We start from the raw sequence: 18,845 nt of genomic DNA on the forward strand, positions 1-18,845 counted from the left end.
CTGATCTTTCCCCCCGTCGCCCGACAGCCACGTGGAAGCTGAATGACTCCCTGTTGGCGGACCAGGCCATAGGGGACTCTGTGGCGGACGCTTTGGAGGAGTACTTCCGCTTGAACTCCTCCCCCGATTTGGCGGTGGGGACGTTATGGCAGGCGCACAAGGCGGTTATCCGCGGCTCCTTTATTCGTCTGGCCTCCCAAAAGAAAAAGGAGAGGCTCCGTCAGGAGCTCCTCTTGAGGACCGAGATTCGTGACCTTGAACGTAGACATAAGTCAACTGGGGACCCTCAGGCCCTTCGTTCCTTGTTAGTCAAAAAGGGGGAACTTAATTTGATCCTTTCGGCTGATGTTCTGAAGGCCATTAGCTGGACGAACCAAAAATTTTTTGAAAAGGGCAATAAACCCGATACCATGCTTGCGAGACGTCTTCGCTTGGCCACGGGATCCCATCATATTCGGCAAATCCATACGTCCTCGGGGGAGACATCCTCCCACCCGGATATCATTTGTAAGCAATTCACTGACTATTACACCTCGCTTTATGATGGTCACAAGACCTCTCATACACCCCACACTGCCCAGTCTTTGCGGGATTTCCTCCGTGACTCTCGGTTGCCGTCGCTTTCCCCGGCTGATGTGCTCCGTTTGTCTGCTGAGATCACTCCGGAGGAGGTGGATTTGGCCCTCAGTACCATGAAGGGCGCTAAGGCCCCCGGTGTTGATGGGTTCACGGCCGCATACTATAAGCGCTTCAAACACATTCTGTCCCCACACTTGGCGGTACTGTTCAACAAATTCCTCTCGGGCTCCCCGATTCCTCCTGAGATGCTTTCCGCTAAAATTGTTGTGATTCCCAAGGAAGGGAAGGATGCTTCCTTTTGCTCCAATTACCGTCCTATTTCCCTTATTAATGTGGACGTCAAAATCTATGCTAAGATTCTGGCCTTGCGGATCGCCCCGTGCTTGCCACGCCTGATCCACCCGGACCAGGTGGGCTTTGTTTTGGGTAGGGAGGCCCCTGATAATATCCGCCGCGCCCTGGGGGTCATTCATGCGTCCCGGTTGGCTCGGTCTCTGACCTTGTTACTTTCTCTGGATGCGGAGAAAGCGTTTGACCGGGTCGACTGGGATTATATGTGGGCGACGCTCGGGGCTTTCGGTTTCACTGGGGGTATTCTCACTGCTCTGCGTGGTCTTTACTCTTCCCCTAGCGCGGTGGTGGACACCAGGGGGGCAGTGTCCTCCCCATTCCCTATCCGCAATGGTACGCGGCAGGGCTGTCCCCTTTCTCCCCTTCTTTTTGCTCTGTGTATTGAGCCTCTGGCGGCTTCTATTCGTCTGCACCCAGACATTAAGGGGGTGCAGGTGGGCGACTCTCCTTACAAGGTTAGTCTCTTCGCTGATGACGTGCTTCTTTCCCTCACCTCTCCCCTGGTGTCCCTGCCAAACCTGTATGCCCTTCTGTCCCGCTTTTCGGCCATCTCGGGCTATAAGATCAATAGTTCTAAATGTGAGGCGTTGAATGTCTCTTTACCTTCCCACACCGTTAAACTTATAGCCTTGAACTTTGATTTTAAGTGGCAGCCTCATCGGCTTTGCTATCTGGGGGTGTACCTGACTGCCCGCCTTCCCGATCTTTATGCCGCTAACTATCTCCCGATGCTGCAGAAACTGAAGGGTGACCTACGTCGATGGCAGCCCTATAGTATCTCCCTACTCGGTAGAGTTTATAGTGTCAAGATGACACTTTTACCTAAGATACTCTACCTCTTCCGTTAGCTCCCTATCCCTCTGGTGCTACGGGACCTGGACCTTCTTCAGGCGGAGATCTTTTGCTTTGTTTGGAGGGGGGCCAGACCGAGATGGCGTCGTGATCACCTCTACCGGTCACGCGTTATGGGGGGCCTGGGGGTCCCTCACCTGCTGTCCTATTTTCATGCTGCTCAGCTGGCGCAATTGGCGCTGGTCCATCTCGGTTCTCAAGCCCCTAGATGGGTTCCCCTTGAGGAGAATCTGTGCCATCTGCCTGACATCTCGGAGGTCTGTTGGTTGGGGGGGAGCGCGCGCCCATCTTGCGCTGCTAGCCCTACCCTGTCCTTTTCCCTCTCTTTATGGGATCGTCTTAAATCGAAACTCAAATTGCTCCACGCGCCGTCTGCCCTTACCCCTCTGTTTCGTAATCCTGCCTTTCCTGCGGGGTTGGAGTTAGCTTCCTTCCGATGGTGGAGATCTCACGGTTTTACGAAGACTGGTCACCTGTATCACCAGGGCTATTTCCACACTGTGCGTACCCTCACTGCTTCTTTTCAGATGCCCCCCGCGGAAACGTTTCGTTTCCTTCAACTTCGTTCTTTTTTGTCGGGGCTCAAATTTCCCCGCTCCTTCCCTCCTATGACTCCGTTCGAACGACTGTGTTGGGCTGGGGACAGACGTCCGGGCGCGATTTCGCAGCTCTACACCCACCTTATCACACATGCCTTCTCAGTCACCCCTTCCCATTGTCGTTTATGGGAGGGTGACCTCGGGGTACCTTTGACCCAGCTGGACTGGACAGAAATATACACTAACACGTTCTCGCTTACCGCTAACACTCTCATTAAGGAGGGCGCGTTCAAGGTGGTTGGAAGGTGGTATCTTCACCCTTCCCGGGTCGCCCGGATCTTCCCGGGCTCCGGGGATGGCTGCACGAGAGGTTGTGGAGAGAGGGGCTCGTATTTCCATATGTGGTGGACGTGCCCTCTGGCCGTGGACATGTGGACCTGGGTCTTTGATCTTCTCAGTGAACTTTTGGGCACACGGGTTGATAGGTGCCCTTTAACGGCTTTGCTTAATAAAGATCATCCTGACCCCCGATTCCCCAGGTACACCCAACGTCTCATTCACAGGATATGCGCGGCTGCGCGACTCTCTGTTGCTAAAAATTGGAATACGTGCATCCCTTCCCGACAGCAAATCTTAGCTAAAATTTGGCATATCATGCACATGGAAAAACTCACTGCTTACATACACAACACTACTGACAGTTTCCTGAGGGTGTGGACCCCCTGGATGTCTTCTGCTTACGCTGACGGCTCCACGAGGCGGATAGCAGCATTATGAGGTATCATTCTGGTGTGCTGTGTGGTCTCTTTCTTTCCTTTCATCCACCCCCCCCCCTTTTTTTTTTTTTTTTTTTTTTCTGTTTGTTCGTTTGTTTGCCCCCTCTCCTTTCTTCCCCGATTTCCCTCTTCTCCCCTTCCCCTTGTGTTTCCCCCTTTTTCACCTGGTCCCAGTACTGGGATCTTTGCCCACCCTTTTTTTTCTTTTTTTTTCCACTGCCTGATGGCGTATGGTGTCACGGCCTGGGGACTCTACCTACGGGTTGGCCCATTCCCTGGGAGGGTTTTCCTTCCCATGAATATTTACACTAACTCATATCGTGCTTATGTTTACCAGGCATGGTCCTGGATGTAGCTGTCTCTGAGCCTTTTTTTCCTCATGTTGGTTTCCTCCTCACTACCTTAGTTCGGTGAGGCCTGAGACTTTCAGCAACACCAGTGACGTCGCTGTTGCTTTGTGTATGCACTTGTTTTACGTTACATTGGTTAATATCTGACGATGTTTCTGTTATTTGCACGCCATAATCTCACACAAAAAAACGAAAAATGGGCGTCTGGGCGCCGCTTTACTCTGACCTATATGTATTTTCTTTGCATGTTCTGTTATATGCTGTGCCTGGATGCCAATAAAAACCTTTTCAATCGAAAAAAAAAAAATCCCAAAAATCAAAAAAGTTAAAAGGCCCAAATAAATTAAGGAGATTAGACATAATGGAAACTTCAACAAAACTTTTAGCCATTAATGCATCACAACCATCTTAGCGCTGCGTCACCAAATGAACACCTCATCACAGATAACACAATGCATACAGCTGCATATAACTAAGCTGAGTACCACTTGGTCTGTGAAGGCCTGTGAAACCAAAGGGGAATAGTGTCCTGTATAATGAAATCAAGAATTGAGTTCCACAAACTCTGAACCAACATCTCCGTTTCCTTTTTAATAATATATTCAGATTGAAATAAGAGTAAATAACACAATACCTTTTTCCTCTCACTGATTTCTAGGCCTAGAAAGTTTTGTCCTCTGAAGTGACCACAAAATCTGGATAAATAAAAATTACAAAGTTCTATTTAACCCTACAGCAAGTAAAGTGCCAGGAAACAGATGACCAAACTCATATGAGGACAGGTTCTGCCACACTGACACCCAAATACATAACCCAGGACAGGCTCTGCTGCCACATGGACCCCCACATCAGGATGTGCCCCCTCTGCCCCCCCTGCCGACGCCATTGAAAATAAGCGAGCATGTGTGCCGAAACCCGGGATCGAACCAGGGACCTTTAGATCTTCAGTCTAACGCTCTCCCAACTGAGCTATTTCGGCATGCAAGAAAATGCTGCTAGCAAAAGTACATGGGATGGGGAAGCCTGTTTAATAGCCAGTAAACTGCTGCACCATGAGAATATTTAAACATCTGGCTTACAAAGTACAGCTCATTCGTCTTCAAAAGCAAGAGAGCATGTGTGCAGAAACCCGAGACCTTTTGATCTTCAGTCTAACGCTCTCCCAACTGAGCTATTTCGGCGTGCAAAAAAACGCTGCTAGCAAATCTGCACGAGATGGGAAAGCCTGTTTAATAGTCAGTAAACTGCTGCACCATGAGAATATTTAAACATCCGGCTTACAAAGTACAGCCCATTCTTCTTAAAAATAAGCGAGCAAGTGTGTCGAAACCCGGGACCGAATCAGGGAACTTTAGAGCTTCAGTGTAACGCTCTCCCAACTGAGCTATTTCGGCATGCAAGAAAATGCTGCTAGCAAATCTGCACGGGATGGGAAAGCCTGTTTAATAGCCAGTAAACTGCTGCACCATGAGAATATTTAAACAGCTGGCTTACAAAGTACAGCCCATTCTTCTTAAAAATAAGCGAGCATGTGTGCCGAAACCCGGGATCTGTAGATCTTCAGTCTAATGCTGTCCCAACTGAGCTATTTTGGCATGAAAGAAATTTTTGAAGCAAATCTGCACGGGACGGGAAAGCCTGTTTAATTGCCAGTAATCTGCTGCACGATGAGAATATTTAAACATCCGGCTTACAAAGTACAGCTCATTCGTCTTCAAAAGCAAGCGAGCATGTGTGCCGAAACCCGGGATCGAACCAGGGACCTTTAGATCTTCAGTCTAACGCTCTCCCAACTGAGCTATTTCGGCATGCAAGAAAATGCTGGTAGCAAAAGTACATGGGATGGGGAAGACTGTTTAATAGCCAGTAAACTGCTGCACCATGAGAATATTTAAACATCTGGCTTACAAAGTACAGCCCATTCTTCTTAAAAATAAGCGAACATGTGTGCCGAAACCCGCGATCGAACCAGGGACCTTTAGATCTTCAGTCTAACGCTCTCCCTACTGAGCTATTTCGGCATGCAAGAAAATGCTGCTAGCAAGTCTGCACGGGACAGGAAAGCCTGTTTAATAGCCAGTAAACTGTTGCACCATGAGAATATTTAAACATCTGGCTTACAAAGTACAGCTCATTCGTCTTCAAAAGCAAGCGATCACGTGTGCCGAAACCCAGGATCGAACCAGGGACCTTTAGATCTTCAGTCTAACGCTCTCCCAACTGAGCTATTTCGGCATACAAGAAAATGCTGCTAGCAAAAGTACATGGGATGGGGAAGCCTGTTTAATAGCCAGTAAACTGCTGCACCATGAGAATATTTAAACATCTGGCTTACAAAGTACAGCTCATTCGTCTTCAAAAGCAAGAGAGCATGTGTGCAGAAACCCGAGACCTTTTGATCTTCAGTCTAACGCTCTCCCAACTGAGCTATTTCGGCGTGCAAAAAAACGCTGCTAGCAAATCTGCACGGGATGGGAAAGCCTGTTTAATAGTCAGTAAACTGCTGCACCATGAGAATATTTAAACATCCGGCTTACAAAGTACAGCCCATTCTTCTTAAAAATAAGCGAGCATGTGTGTCGAAACCCGGGATCGAATGAGGGACCTTTAGAGCTTCAGTGTAACGCTCTCCCAACTGAGCTATTTCGGCATGCAAGAAAATGCTGCTAGCAAATCTGCACGGGATGGGAAAGCCTGTTTAATAGCCAGTAAACTGCTGCACCATGAGAATATTTAAACAGCTGGCTTACAAAGTACAGCCCATTCTTCTTAAAAATAAGCGAGCATGTGTGCTGAAACCCGGGATCTGTAGATCTTCAGTCTAATGCTGTCCCAACTGAGCTATTTTGGCATGAAAGAAATTTTTGAAGCAAATCTGCACGGGACGGGAAAGCCTGTTTAATTGCCAGTAATCTGCTGCACGATGAGAATATTTAAACATCCGGCTTACAAAGTACAGCTCATTCGTCTTCAAAGCAAGCGAGCATGTGTGCCGAAACCCGGGATCGAACCAGGGACCTTTAGATCTTCAGTCTAACGCTCTCCCAACTGAGCTATTTCGGCACGCAAGAAAATGCTGGTAGCAAAAGTACATGGGATGGGGAAGCCTGTTTAATAGCCAGTAAACTGCTGCACCATGAGAATATTTAAACATCTGGCTTACAAAGTACAGCCCATTCTTCTTAAAAATAAGCGAACATTTGTGCCGAAACCCGCGATCGAACCAGGAACCTTTAGATCTTCAGTCTAACGCTCTCCCAACTGAGCTATTTCGGCATGCAAGAAAATGCCGCTAGCAAGTCTGCACGGGACAGGAAAGCCTGTTTAATAGCCAGTAAACTGCTGCACCATGAGAATATTTAAACATCTGGCTTACAAAGTACAGCTCATTCGTCTTCAAAAGCAAGCGATCATGTGTGCCGAAACCCGGGATCGAACCAGGGACCTTTAGATCTTCAGTCGAACGCTCTCCCAACTGAGCTATTTCGGCATACAAGAAAATGCTGCTAGCAAAAGTACATGGGATGGGGAAGCCTGTTTAATAGCCAGTAAACTGCTGCACCATGAGAATATTTAAACATCTGGCTTACAAAGTACAGCTCATTCGTCTTCAAAAGCAAGAGAGCATGTGTGCAGAAACCCGGGATCTTTTGATCTTCAGTCTAACGCTCTCCAAACTGAGCTATTTCGGCGTGCAAAAAAACGCTGCTAGCAAATCTGCACGGGATGGGAAAGCCTGTTTAATAGCCAGTAAACTGCTGCACCATGAGAATATTTAAACATCTGGCTTACAAAGTACAGCCCATTCTTCTTAAAAATAAGCGAACATGTGTGCCGAAACCCGCGATCGAACCAGGGACCTTTAGATCTTCAGGCTAACGCTCTCCCAACTGAGCTATTTCGGCATGCAAGAAAATGCTGCTAGCAAGTCTGCACGGGACAGGAAAGCCTGTTTAATAGCCAGTAAACTGCTGCACCATGAGAATATTTAAACATCTGGCTTACAAAGTACAGCTCATTCGTCTTCAAAAGCAAGTGATCATGTGTGCCGAAACCCGGGGTCGAACCAGGGACCTTTAGATCTTCAGTCTAACGCTCTCCCAACTGAGCTATTTCGGCATGCAAGAAAATGCTGCTAGCGAAAGTACGTGGGATGGGGAAGCCTGTTTAATAGCCAGTTAACTGCTGCACCATGAGAATATTTAAACATCCGGCTTACAAAGTACAGCTCATTCGTCTTCAAAAGCAAGTGAGCATATGTGCCGAAACCCAGGATTGAACCAGGGACCTTTAAATCTTCAGTCTAACGCTCTGCCAACTGAGCTATTTCGGCGTACAAACAATTGCTCCTAGCAAATCTGCACGGGATGGGAAAGCCTGTTTAATAGCCAGTAAACTGCTGCACCGTGAGAATATTTAAACATCTGGCTTACAAAGTACAGCCCATTCTTCTTAAAAATAAGCGAGCACGTGTGCCGAAACCCGGGATACACACATACATACATACACACGTTAGACGTGCATTTTTAACTACATAACATGTATTTATCTCTTTGAAGTAAAGACTGTGATTAAAATATGATTTCAAAATAACAGCTAAAGTGACAGTTATTTTTCATTCTTTAATATTAGCCCCTGTTGACAATATATATAAATATTAGACCCTGCTTCCGATATATAGAAATATTACACCCTGCTTCCGATATATTTAATATTAACCCCTGCTGCGGATATATATTAATATTAGCCCCTGCTGCGGATACATACTTATATTATACCCTGCTGCCAATATACATAGAAATTATACCCTGCTGCCAACATATATAAATATTAGCCCATACTGCCGATATATTATTAGTCCCTGCAGCCAATATATATAAATATTAGCCCCTGCAGCCTATATTTATTGATAATAGGCCCTGCAGCCAATATATATTAATATTAGCCCCTGCTGCCGATATATATAAATATTAGTCCCAGCTTCCGATATATATTAATATTAGCCCCTGCAGCCAATATATATTAATATTAGACCCTGCTGCCAATATATTTGCCACACTGACTGCAGATCAGGGGAAGACAGTGAGAGTCAGTACAGTCTTCCTTCCTTCTGACTGCACCGTGACATTGAGAGATCCTCTCCCCTGTAATCATCCCCAGAGTCCCTTTGTCCCCTCATTCACTAAACCACACCGCTCTTTTACTTACACCCTGTAGTTCAGGTATAGATCAAATAAACAACACATGGAAACAGCACACGCAACTGAATGAGATAAAAAAACCCCCTGTATTTGCAGGTATACATAAATAATGTATGGAAACTTAGCCGATACAGATCAACAGAATTTGACACACTATTTGACATCCAAACAACTATAAATCATTCTTTTTTATCACATTATTAAAATCCCAAAAATCAAAAAAGTTAAAAGGCCCAAATAAATTAAGGAGATTAGACATAATGGAAACTTCAACAAAACGTTTAGCCATTAATGCATCACAACCATCTTAGCGCTGCGTCACCAAATGAACACCTCATCACAGATAACACAATGCATACAGCTGCATATAACTAAGCTGAGTACCACTTGGTCTGTGAAGGCCTGTGAAACCAAAGGGGAATAGTGTCCTGTATAATGAAATCAAGAATTGAGTTCCACAAACTCTGAACCAACATCTCCGTTTCCTTTTTAATAATATATTCAGATTGAAATAAGAGTAAATAACACAATACCTTTTTCCTCTCACTGATTTCTAGGCCTAGAAAGTTTTGTCCTCTGAAGTGACCACAAAATCTGGATAAATAAAAATTACAAAGTTCTATTTAACCCTACAGCAAGTAAAGTGCCAGGAAACAGATGACCAAACTCATATGAGGACAGGTTCTGCCACACTGACACCCAAATACATACCCCAGGACAGGCTCCGCTGCCACATGGACCCCCACATCAGGATGTGCCCCCTCTGCCCCCCCTGCCGACGCCATTGAAAATAAGCGAGCATGTGTGCCGAAACCCGGGATCGAACCAGGGACCTTTAGATCTTCAGTCTAACGCTCTCCCAACTGAGCTATTTCGGCATGCAAGAAAATGCTGCTAGCAAAAGTACATGGGATGGGGAAGCCTGTTTAATAGCCAGTAAACTGCTGCACCATGAGAATATTTAAACATCTGGCTTACAAAGTACAGCTCATTCGTCTTCAAAACCAAGAGAGCATGTGTGCAGAAACCCGAGACCTTTTGATCTTCAGTCTAACGCTCTCCCAACTGAGCTATTTCGGCGTGCAAAAAAACGCTGCTAGCAAATCTGCACGAGATGGGAAAGCCTGTTTAATAGTCAGTAAACTGCTGCACCATGAGAATATTTAAACATCCGGCTTACAAAGTACAGCCCATTCTTCTTAAAAATAAGCGAGCATGTGTGTCGAAACCCGGGACCGAACCAGGGAACCTTAGAGCTTCAGTGTAACGCTCTCCCAACTGAGCTATTTCGGCATGCAAGAAAATGCTGCTAGCAAATCTGCACGGGATGGGAAAGCCTGTTTAATAGCCAGTAAACTGCTGCACCATGAGAATATTTAAACAGCTGGCTTACAAAGTACAGCACATTCTTCTTAAAAATAAGCGAGCATGTGTGCCGAAACCCGGGATCTGTAGATCTTCAGTCTAATGCTGTCCCAACTGAGCTATTTTGTCATGAAAGAAATTTTTGAAGCAAATCTGCACGGGACGGGAAAGCCTGTTTAATTGCCAGTAATCTGCTGCACGATGAGAATATTTAAACATCCGGCTTACAAAGTACAGCTCATTCGTCTTCAAAAGCAAGCGAGCATGTGTGCCGAAACCCGGGATCGAACCAAGGACCTTTAGATCTTCAGTCTAACGCTCTCCCAACTGAGCTATTTCGGCATGCAAGAAAACGCTGGTAGCAAAAGTACATGGGATGGGGAAGACTGTTTAATAGCCAGTAAACTGCTGCACCATGAGAATATTTAAACATCTGGCTTACAAAGTACAGCCCATTCTTCTTAAAAATAAGCGAACGTGTGCCAAAACCCGCGATCGAACCAGGGACCTTTAGATCTTCAGTGTAACGCTCTCCCTACTGAGCTATTTCGGCATGCAAGAAAATGCTGCTAGCAAGTCTGCACGGGACAGGAAAGCCTGTTTAATAGCCAGTAAACTGTTGCACCATGAGAATATTTAAACATCTGGCTTACAAAGTACAGTTCATTCGTCTTCAAAAGCAAGCGATCACGTGTGCCGAAACCCGGGATCGAACCAGGGACCTTTAGATCTTCAGTCTAACGCTCTCCCAACTGAGCTATTTCGGCATACAAGAAAATGCTGCTAGCAAAAGTACATGGGATGGGGAAGCCTGTTTAATAGCCAGTAAACTGCTGCACCATGAGAATATTTAAACATCTGGCTTACAAAGTACAGCTCATTGGTCTTCAAAAGCAAGAGAGCATGTGTGCAGAAACCCGAGACCTTTTGATCTTCAGTCTAACGCTCTCCCAACTGAGCTATTTCGGCGTGCAAAAAAACGCTGCTAGCAAATCTGCACGGGATGGGAAAGCCTGTTTAATAGTCAGTAAACTGCTGCACCATGAGAATATTTAAACATCCGGCTTACAAAGTACAGCCCATTCTTCTTAAAAATAAGCGAGCATGTGTGTCGAAACCCGGGATCGAATCAGGGACCTTTAGAGCTTCAGTGTAACGCTCTCCCAACTGAGCTATTTCGGCATGCAAGAAAATGCTGCTAGCAAATCTGCACGGGATGGGAAAGCCTGTTTAATAGCCAGTAAACTGCTGCACCATGAGAATATTTAAACAGCTGGCTTACAAAGTACAGCCCATTCTTCTTAAAAATAAGCGAGCATGTGTGCTGAAACCCGGGATCAAACCAGGGACCTGTAGATCTTCAGTCTAATGCTGTCCCAACTGAGCTATTTTGGCATGAAAGAAATTTTTGAAGCAAATCTGCACGGGACGGGAAAGCCTGTTTAATTGCCAGTAATCTGCTGCACGATGAGAATATTTAAACATCCGGCTTACAAAGTACAGCTCATTCGTCTTCAAAAGCAAGCGAGCATGTGTGCCGAAACCCGGGATCGAACCAGGGACCTTAAGATCTTCAGACTAACGCTCTCCCAACTGAGCTATTTCGGCATGCAAGAAAATGCTGCTAGCAAAAGTACATGGGATGGGGAAGCCTGTTTAATAGCCAGTAAACTGCTGCACCATGAGAATATTTAAACATCTGGCTTACAAAGTACAGCTCATTCGTCTTCAAAAGCAAGAGAGCATGTGTGCAGAAACCCGAGACCTTTTGATCTTCAGTCTAACGCTCTCCCAACTGAGCTATTTCGGCGTGCAAAAAAACGCTGCTAGCAAATCTGCACGAGATGGGAAAGCCTGTTTAATAGTCAGTAAACTGCTGCACCATGAGAATATTTAAACATCCGGCTTACAAAGTACAGCCCATTCTTCTTAAAAATAAGCGAGCATGTGTGTCGAAACCCGGGACCGAACCAGGGAACTTTAGAGCTTCAGTGTAACGCTCTCCCAACTGAGCTATTTCGGCATGCAAGAAAATGCTGCTAGCAAATCTGCACGGGATGGGAAAGCCTGTTTAATAGTCAGTAAACTGCTGCACCATGAGAATATTTAAACAGCTGGCTTACAAAGTACAGCCCATTCTTCTTAAAAATAAGCGAGCATGTGTGCCGAAACCCGGGATCAAACCAGGGACCTGTAGATCTTCAGTCTAATGCTGTCCCAACTGAGCTATTTTGGCATGAAAGAAATTTTTGAAGCAAATCTGCACGGGACGGGAAAGCCTGTTTAATTGCCAGTAATCTGCTGCACGATGAGAATATTTAAACATCCGGTTTACAAAGTACAGCTCATTCGTCTTCAAAAGCAAGCGAGCATGTGTGCCGAAACCCGGGATCGAACCAGGGACCTTTAGATCTTCAGTCTAACGCTCTCCCAACTGAGCTATTTCGGCATGCAAGAAAATGCTGGTAGCAAAAGTACATGGGATGGGGAAGACTGTTTAATAGCCAGTAAACTGCTGCACCATGAGAATATTTAAACATCTGGCTTACAAAGTACAGCCCATTCTTCTTAAAAATAAGCGAACATGTGTGCCGAAACCCGCGATCGAACCAGGGACCTTTAGATCTTCAGTCTAACGCTCTCCCTACTGAGCTATTTCGGCATGCAAGAAAATGCTGCTAGCAAGTCTGCACGGGACAGGAAAGCCTGTTTAATAGCCAGTAAACTGTTGCACCATGAGAATATTTAAACATCTGGCTTACAAAGTACAGCTCATTCGTCTTCAAAAGCAAGCGATCACGTGTGCCGAAACCCGGGATCGAACCAGGGACCCTTAGATCTTCAGTCTAACGCTCTCCCAACTGAGCTATTTCGGCATACAAGAAAATGCTGCTAGCAAAAGTACATGGGATGGGGAAGCCTGTTTAATAGCCAGTAAACTGCTGCACCATGAGAATATTTAAACATCTGGCTTACAAAGTACAGCTCATTCGTCTTCAAAAGCAAGAGAGCATGTGTGCAGAAACCCGAGACCTTTTGATCTTCAGTCTAACGCTCTCCCAACTGAGCTATTTCGGCGTGCAAAAAAACGCTGCTAGCAAATCTGCACGGGATGGGAAAGCCTGTTTAATAGTCAGTAAACTGCTGCACCATGAGAATATTTAAACATCTGGCTTACAAAGTACAGCCCATTCTTCTTAAAAATAAGCGAACATGTGTGCCGAAACCCGCGATCGAACCAGGGACCTTTAGATCTTCAGTCTAACGCTCTCCCTACTGAGCTATTTCGGCATGCAAGAAAATGCTGCTAGCAAGTCTGCACGGGACAGGAAAGCCTGTTTAATAGCCAGTAAACTGTTGCACCATGAGAATATTTAAACATCTGGCTTACAAAGTACAGCTCATTCGTCTTCAAAAGCAAGCGATCACGTGTGCCGAAACCCGGGATCGAACCAGGGACCCTTAGATCTTCAGTCTAACGCTCTCCCAACTGAGCTATTTCGGCATACAAGAAAATGCTGCTAGCAAAAGTACATGGGATGGGGAAGCCTGTTTAATAGCCAGTAAACTGCTGCACCATGAGAATATTTAAACATCTGGCTTACAAAGTACAGCTCATTCGTCTTCAAAAGCAAGAGAGCATGTGTGCAGAAACCCGAGACCTTTTGATCTTCAGTCTAACGCTCTCCCAACTGAGCTATTTCGGCGTGCAAAAAAACGCTGCTAGCAAATCTGCACGGGATGGGAAAGCCTGTTTAATAGTCAGTAAACTGCTGCACCATGAGAATATTTAAACATCCGGCTTACAAAGTACAGCCCATTCTTCTTAAAAATAAGCGAGCATGTGTGTCGAAACCCGGGATCGAATCAGGGACCTTTAGAGCTTCAGTGTAACGCTCTCCCAACTGAGCTATTTCGGCATGCAAGAAAATGCTGCTAGCAAATCTGCACGGGATGGGAAAGCCTGTTTAATAGCCAGTAAACTGCTGCACCATGAGAATATTTAAACAGCTGGCTTACAAAGTACAGCCCATTCTTCTTAAAAATAAGCGAGCATGTGTGCTGAAACCCGGGATCAAACCAGGGACCTGTAGATCTTCAGTCTAATGCTGTCCCAACTGAGCTATTTTGGCATGAAAGAAATTTTTGAAGCAAATCTGCACGGGACGGGAAAGCCTGTTTAATTGCCAGTAATCTGCTGCACGATGAGAATATTTAAACATCCGGCTTACAAAGTACAGCTCATTTGTCTTCAAAAGCAAGCGAGCATGTGTGCCGAAACCCGGGATCGAACCAGGGACCTTTAGATCTTCAGTCTAACGCTCTCCCAACTGAGCTATTTCGGCATGCAAGAAAATGCTGCTAGCAAAAGTACATGGGATGGGGAAGCCTGTTTAATAGCCAGTAAACTGCTGCACCATGAGAATATTTAAACATCTGGCTTACAAAGTACAGCTCATTCGTCTTCAAAAGCAAGAGAGCATGTGTGCAGAAACCCGAGACCTTTTGATCTTCAGTCTAACGCTCTCCCAACTGAGCTATTTCGGCGTGCAAAAAAACGCTGCTAGCAAATCTGCACGAGATGGGAAAGCCTGTTTAATAGTCAGTAAACTGCTGCACCATGAGAATATTTAAACATCCGGCTTACAAAGTACAGCCCATTCTTCTTAAAAATAAGCGAGCATGTGTGTCGAAACCCGGGACTGAACCAGGGAACTTTAGAGCTTCAGTGTAACGCTCTCCCAACTGAGCTATTTCGGCATGCAAGAAAATGCTGCTAGCAAATCTGCACGGGATGGGAAAGCCTGTTTAATAGCCAGTAAACTGCTGCACCATGAGAATATTTAAACAGCTGGCTTACAAAGTACAGCCCATTCTTCTTAAAAATAAGCGAGCATGTGTGCCGAAACCCGGGATCTGTAGATCTTCAGTCTAATGCTGTCCCAACTGAGCTATTTTGGCATGAAAGAAATTTTTGAAGCAAATCTGCACGGGACGGGAAAGCCTGTTTAATTGCCAGTAATCTGCTGCACGATGAGAATATTTAAACATCCGGCTTACAAAGTACAGCTCATTCGTCTTCAAAAGCAAGCGAGCATGTGTGCCGAAACCCGGGATTGAACCAGGGACCTTTAGATCTTCAGTCTAACGCTCTCCCAACTGAGCTATTTCGGCATGCAAGAAAATGCTGGTAGCAAAAGTACATGGGATGGGGAAGACTGTTTAATAGCCAGTAAACTGCTGCACCATGAGAATATTTAAACATCTGGCTTACAAAGTACAGCCCATTCTTCTTAAAAATAAGCGAACATGTGTGCCGAAACCCGCGATCGAACCAGGGACCTTTAGATCTTCAGTCTAACGCTCTCCCTACTGAGCTATTTCGGCATGCAAGAAAATGCTGCTAGCAAGTCTGCACGGCACAGGAAAGCCTGTTTAATAGCCAGTAAACTGTTGCACCATGAGAATATTTAAACATCTGGCTTACAAAGTACAGCTCATTCGTCTTCAAAAACAAGCGATCACGTGTGCCGAAACCCGGGATCGAACCAGGGACCTTTAGATCTTCAGTCTAACGCTCTCCCAACTGAGCTATTTCGGCATACAAGAAAATGCTGCTAGCAAAAGTACATGGGATGGGGAAGCCTGTTTAATAGCCAGTAAACTGCTGCACCATGAGAATATTTAAACATCTGGCTTACAAAGTACAGCTCATTCGTCTTCAAAAGCAAGAGAGCATGTGTGCAGAAACCCGAGACCTTTTGATCTTCAGTCTAACGCTCTCCCAACTGAGCTATTTCGGCGTGCAAAAAAACGCTGCTAGCAAATCTGCACGGGATGGGAAAGCCTGTTTAATAGTCAGTAAACTGCTGCACCATGAGAATATTTAAACATCCGGCTTACAAAGTACAGCCCATTCTTCTTAAAAATAAGCGAGCATGTGTGTCGAAACCCGGGATCGAATCAGGGACCTTTAGAGTTTCAGTGTAACGCTCTCCCAACTGAGCTATTTTGGCATGCAAGAAAATGCTGCTAGCAAATCTGCACGGGATGGGAAAGCCTGTTTAATAGCCAGTAAACTGCTGCACCATGAGAATATTTAAACAGCTGGCTTACAAAGTACAGCCCATTCTTCTTAAAAATAAGCGAGCATGTGTGCTGAAACCCGGGATCAAACCAGGGACCTGTAGATCTTCAGTCTAATGCTGTCCCAACTGAGCTATTTTGGCATGAAAGAAATTTTTGAAGCAAATCTGCACGGGACGGGAAAGCCTGTTTAATTGCCAGTAATCTGCTGCACGATGAGAATATTTAAACATCCGGCTTACAAAGTACAGCTCATTCGTCTTCAAAAGCAAGCGAGCATGTGTGCCGAAACCCGGGATTGAACCAGGGACCTTTAGATCTTCAGTCTAACGCTCTCCCAACTGAGCTATTTCGGCATGCAAGAAAATGCTGCTAGCAAAAGTACATGGGATGGGGAAGCCTGTTTAATAGCCAGTAAACTGCTGCACCATGAGAATATTTAAACATCTGGCTTACAAAGTACAGCTCATTCGTCTTCAAAAGCAAGAGAGCATGTGTGCAGAAACCCGAGACCTTTTGATCTTCAGTCTAACGCTCTCCCAACTGAGCTATTTCGGCGTGCAAAAAAACGCTGCTAGCAAATCTGCACGAGATGGGAAAGCCTGTTTAATAGTCAGTAAACTGCTGCACCATGAGAATATTTAAACATCCGGCTTACAAAGTACAGCCCATTCTTCTTAAAAATAAGCGAGCATGTGTGTCGAAACCCGGGACCGAACCAGGGAACTTTAGAGCTTCAGTGTAACGCTCTCCCAACTGAGCTATTTCGGCATGCAAGAAAATGCTGCTAGCAAATCTGCACGGGATGGGAAAGCCTGTTTAATAGCCAGTAAACTGCTGCACCATGAGAATATTTAAACAGCTGGCTTACAAAGTACAGCCCATTCTTCTTAAAAATAAGCGAGCATGTGTGCCGAAACCCGGGACCTGTAGATCTTCAGTCTAATGCTGTCCCAACTGAGCTATTTTGGCATGAAAGAAATTTTTGAAGCAAATCTGCACGGGACGGGAAAGCCTGTTTAATTGCCAGTAATCTGCTGCACGATGAGAATATTTAAACATCCGGCTTACAAAGTACAGCTCATTCGTCTTCAAAAGCAAGCGAGCATGTGTGCCGAAACCCGGGATCGAACCAGGGACCTTTAGATCTTCAGTCTAACGCTCTCCCAACTGAGCTATTTCGGCATGCAAGAAAATGCTGGTAGCAAAAGTACATGGGATGGGGAAGACTGTTTAATAGCCAGTAAACTGCTGCACCATGAGAATATTTAAACATCTGGCTTACAAAGTACAGCCCATTCTTCTTAAAAATAAGCGAACATGTGTGCCGAAACCCGCGATCGAACCAGGGACCTTTAGATCTTCAGTCTAACGCTCTCCCTACTGAGCTATTTCGGCATGCAAGAAAATGCTGCTAGCAAGTCTGCACGGGACAGGAAAGCCTGTTTAATAGCCAGTAAACTGTTGCACCATGAGAATATTTAAACATCTGGCTTACAAAGTACAGCTCATTCGTCTTCAAAAGCAAGCGATCACGTGTGCCGAAACCCGGGATCAAACCAGGGACCTTTAGATCTTCAGTCTAACGCTCTCCCAACTGAGCTATTTCGGCATACAAGAAAATGCTGCTAGCAAAAGTACATGGGATGGGGAAGCCTGTTTAATAGCCAGTAAACTGCTGCACCATGAGAATATTTAAACATCTGGCTTACAAAGTACAGCTCATTGGTCTTCAAAAGCAAGAGAGCATGTGTGCAGAAACCCGAGACCTTTTGATCTTCAGTCTAACGCTCTCCCAACTGAGCTATTTCGGCGTGCAAAAAAACGCTGCTAGCAAATCTGCACGGGATGGGAAAGCCTGTTTAATAGTCAGTAAACTGCTGCACCATGAGAATATTTAAACATCCGGCTTACAAAGTACAGCCCATTCTTCTTAAAAATAAGCGAGCATGTGTGTCGAAACCCTGGATCGAATCAGGGACCTTTAGAGCTTCAGTGTAACGCTCTCCCAACTGAGCTATTTCGGCATGCAAGAAAATGCTGCTAGCAAATCTGCACGGGATGGGAAAGCCTGTTTAATAGCCAGTAAACTGCTGCACCATGAGAATATTTAAACAGCTGGCTTACAAAGTACAGCCCATTCTTCTTAAAAATAAGCGAGCATGTGTGCTGAAACCCGGGACCTGTAGATCTTCAGTCTAATGCTGTCCCAACTGAGCTATTTTGGCATGAAAGAAATTTTTGAAGCAAATCTGCACGGGACGGGAAAGCCTGTTTAATTGCCAGTAATCTGCTGCACGATGAGAATATTTAAACATCCGGCTTACAAAGTACAGCTCATTCGTCTTCAAAAGCAAGCGAGCATGTGTGCCGAAACCCGGGATCGAACCAGGGACCTTTAGATCTTCAGTCTAACGCTCTCCCAACTGAGCTATTTCGGCATGCAAGAAAATGCTGCTAGCAAAAGTACATGGGATGGGGAAGCCTGTTTAATAGCCAGTAAACTGCTGCACCATGAGAATATTTAAACATCTGGCTTACAAAGTACAGCTCATTCGTCTTCAAAAGCAAGAGAGCATGTGTGCAGAAACCCGAGACCTTTTGATCTTCAGTCTAACGCTCTCCCAACTGAGCTATTTCGGCGTGCAAAAAAACGCTGCTAGCAAATCTGCACGAGATGGGAAAGCCTGTTTAATAGTCAGTAAACTGCTGCACCATGAGAATATTTAAACATCCGGCTTACAA

The 18,845-nt window shown here is 45.4% G+C and overlaps 16 non-coding genes across 16 annotated transcripts; all 16 read right to left on the reverse strand.

Annotated features, from left to right (window-relative positions):
- Window positions 1–4,353: 4,353 nt before the first annotated feature.
- Window positions 4,354–4,426, reverse strand: TRNAF-GAA (transfer RNA phenylalanine (anticodon GAA)). Its single transcript has one exon. It is a non-coding gene; the product is annotated as a tRNA-Phe (tRNA).
- Window positions 4,427–5,182: 756 nt separating this feature from the next.
- TRNAF-GAA (transfer RNA phenylalanine (anticodon GAA)) lies at window positions 5,183–5,255 on the reverse strand. Its single transcript has one exon. It is a non-coding gene; the product is annotated as a tRNA-Phe (tRNA).
- A 1,182-nt stretch (window positions 5,256–6,437) lies between these two features.
- Window positions 6,438–6,510, reverse strand: TRNAF-GAA (transfer RNA phenylalanine (anticodon GAA)). Its single transcript has one exon. It is a non-coding gene; the product is annotated as a tRNA-Phe (tRNA).
- Window positions 6,511–7,493: 983 nt separating this feature from the next.
- On the reverse strand, window positions 7,494–7,566 carry TRNAF-GAA (transfer RNA phenylalanine (anticodon GAA)). The gene has a single exon. It is a non-coding gene; the product is annotated as a tRNA-Phe (tRNA).
- A 1,887-nt stretch (window positions 7,567–9,453) lies between these two features.
- Window positions 9,454–9,526, reverse strand: TRNAF-GAA (transfer RNA phenylalanine (anticodon GAA)). Its single transcript has one exon. It is a non-coding gene; the product is annotated as a tRNA-Phe (tRNA).
- A 756-nt stretch (window positions 9,527–10,282) lies between these two features.
- On the reverse strand, window positions 10,283–10,355 carry TRNAF-GAA (transfer RNA phenylalanine (anticodon GAA)). The gene has a single exon. It is a non-coding gene; the product is annotated as a tRNA-Phe (tRNA).
- Window positions 10,356–10,707: 352 nt separating this feature from the next.
- On the reverse strand, window positions 10,708–10,780 carry TRNAF-GAA (transfer RNA phenylalanine (anticodon GAA)). The gene has a single exon. It is a non-coding gene; the product is annotated as a tRNA-Phe (tRNA).
- A 1,609-nt stretch (window positions 10,781–12,389) lies between these two features.
- TRNAF-GAA (transfer RNA phenylalanine (anticodon GAA)) lies at window positions 12,390–12,462 on the reverse strand. Its single transcript has one exon. It is a non-coding gene; the product is annotated as a tRNA-Phe (tRNA).
- A 354-nt stretch (window positions 12,463–12,816) lies between these two features.
- TRNAF-GAA (transfer RNA phenylalanine (anticodon GAA)) lies at window positions 12,817–12,889 on the reverse strand. Its single transcript has one exon. It is a non-coding gene; the product is annotated as a tRNA-Phe (tRNA).
- Window positions 12,890–13,445: 556 nt separating this feature from the next.
- On the reverse strand, window positions 13,446–13,518 carry TRNAF-GAA (transfer RNA phenylalanine (anticodon GAA)). The gene has a single exon. It is a non-coding gene; the product is annotated as a tRNA-Phe (tRNA).
- A 768-nt stretch (window positions 13,519–14,286) lies between these two features.
- TRNAF-GAA (transfer RNA phenylalanine (anticodon GAA)) lies at window positions 14,287–14,359 on the reverse strand. The gene has a single exon. It is a non-coding gene; the product is annotated as a tRNA-Phe (tRNA).
- Window positions 14,360–15,115: 756 nt separating this feature from the next.
- Window positions 15,116–15,188, reverse strand: TRNAF-GAA (transfer RNA phenylalanine (anticodon GAA)). Its single transcript has one exon. It is a non-coding gene; the product is annotated as a tRNA-Phe (tRNA).
- A 354-nt stretch (window positions 15,189–15,542) lies between these two features.
- TRNAF-GAA (transfer RNA phenylalanine (anticodon GAA)) lies at window positions 15,543–15,615 on the reverse strand. Its single transcript has one exon. It is a non-coding gene; the product is annotated as a tRNA-Phe (tRNA).
- Window positions 15,616–16,383: 768 nt separating this feature from the next.
- TRNAF-GAA (transfer RNA phenylalanine (anticodon GAA)) lies at window positions 16,384–16,456 on the reverse strand. The gene has a single exon. It is a non-coding gene; the product is annotated as a tRNA-Phe (tRNA).
- Window positions 16,457–17,212: 756 nt separating this feature from the next.
- Window positions 17,213–17,285, reverse strand: TRNAF-GAA (transfer RNA phenylalanine (anticodon GAA)). The gene has a single exon. It is a non-coding gene; the product is annotated as a tRNA-Phe (tRNA).
- Window positions 17,286–18,468: 1,183 nt separating this feature from the next.
- On the reverse strand, window positions 18,469–18,541 carry TRNAF-GAA (transfer RNA phenylalanine (anticodon GAA)). The gene has a single exon. It is a non-coding gene; the product is annotated as a tRNA-Phe (tRNA).
- Between the last annotated feature and the right edge of the window lie 304 nt (window positions 18,542–18,845).

Source organism: Spea bombifrons, chromosome 3 (assembly GCF_027358695.1).
Source record: "Spea bombifrons isolate aSpeBom1 chromosome 3, aSpeBom1.2.pri, whole genome shotgun sequence".
In the NCBI taxonomy this organism is placed as follows: Eukaryota; Metazoa; Chordata; class Amphibia; order Anura; family Pelobatidae; genus Spea; species Spea bombifrons.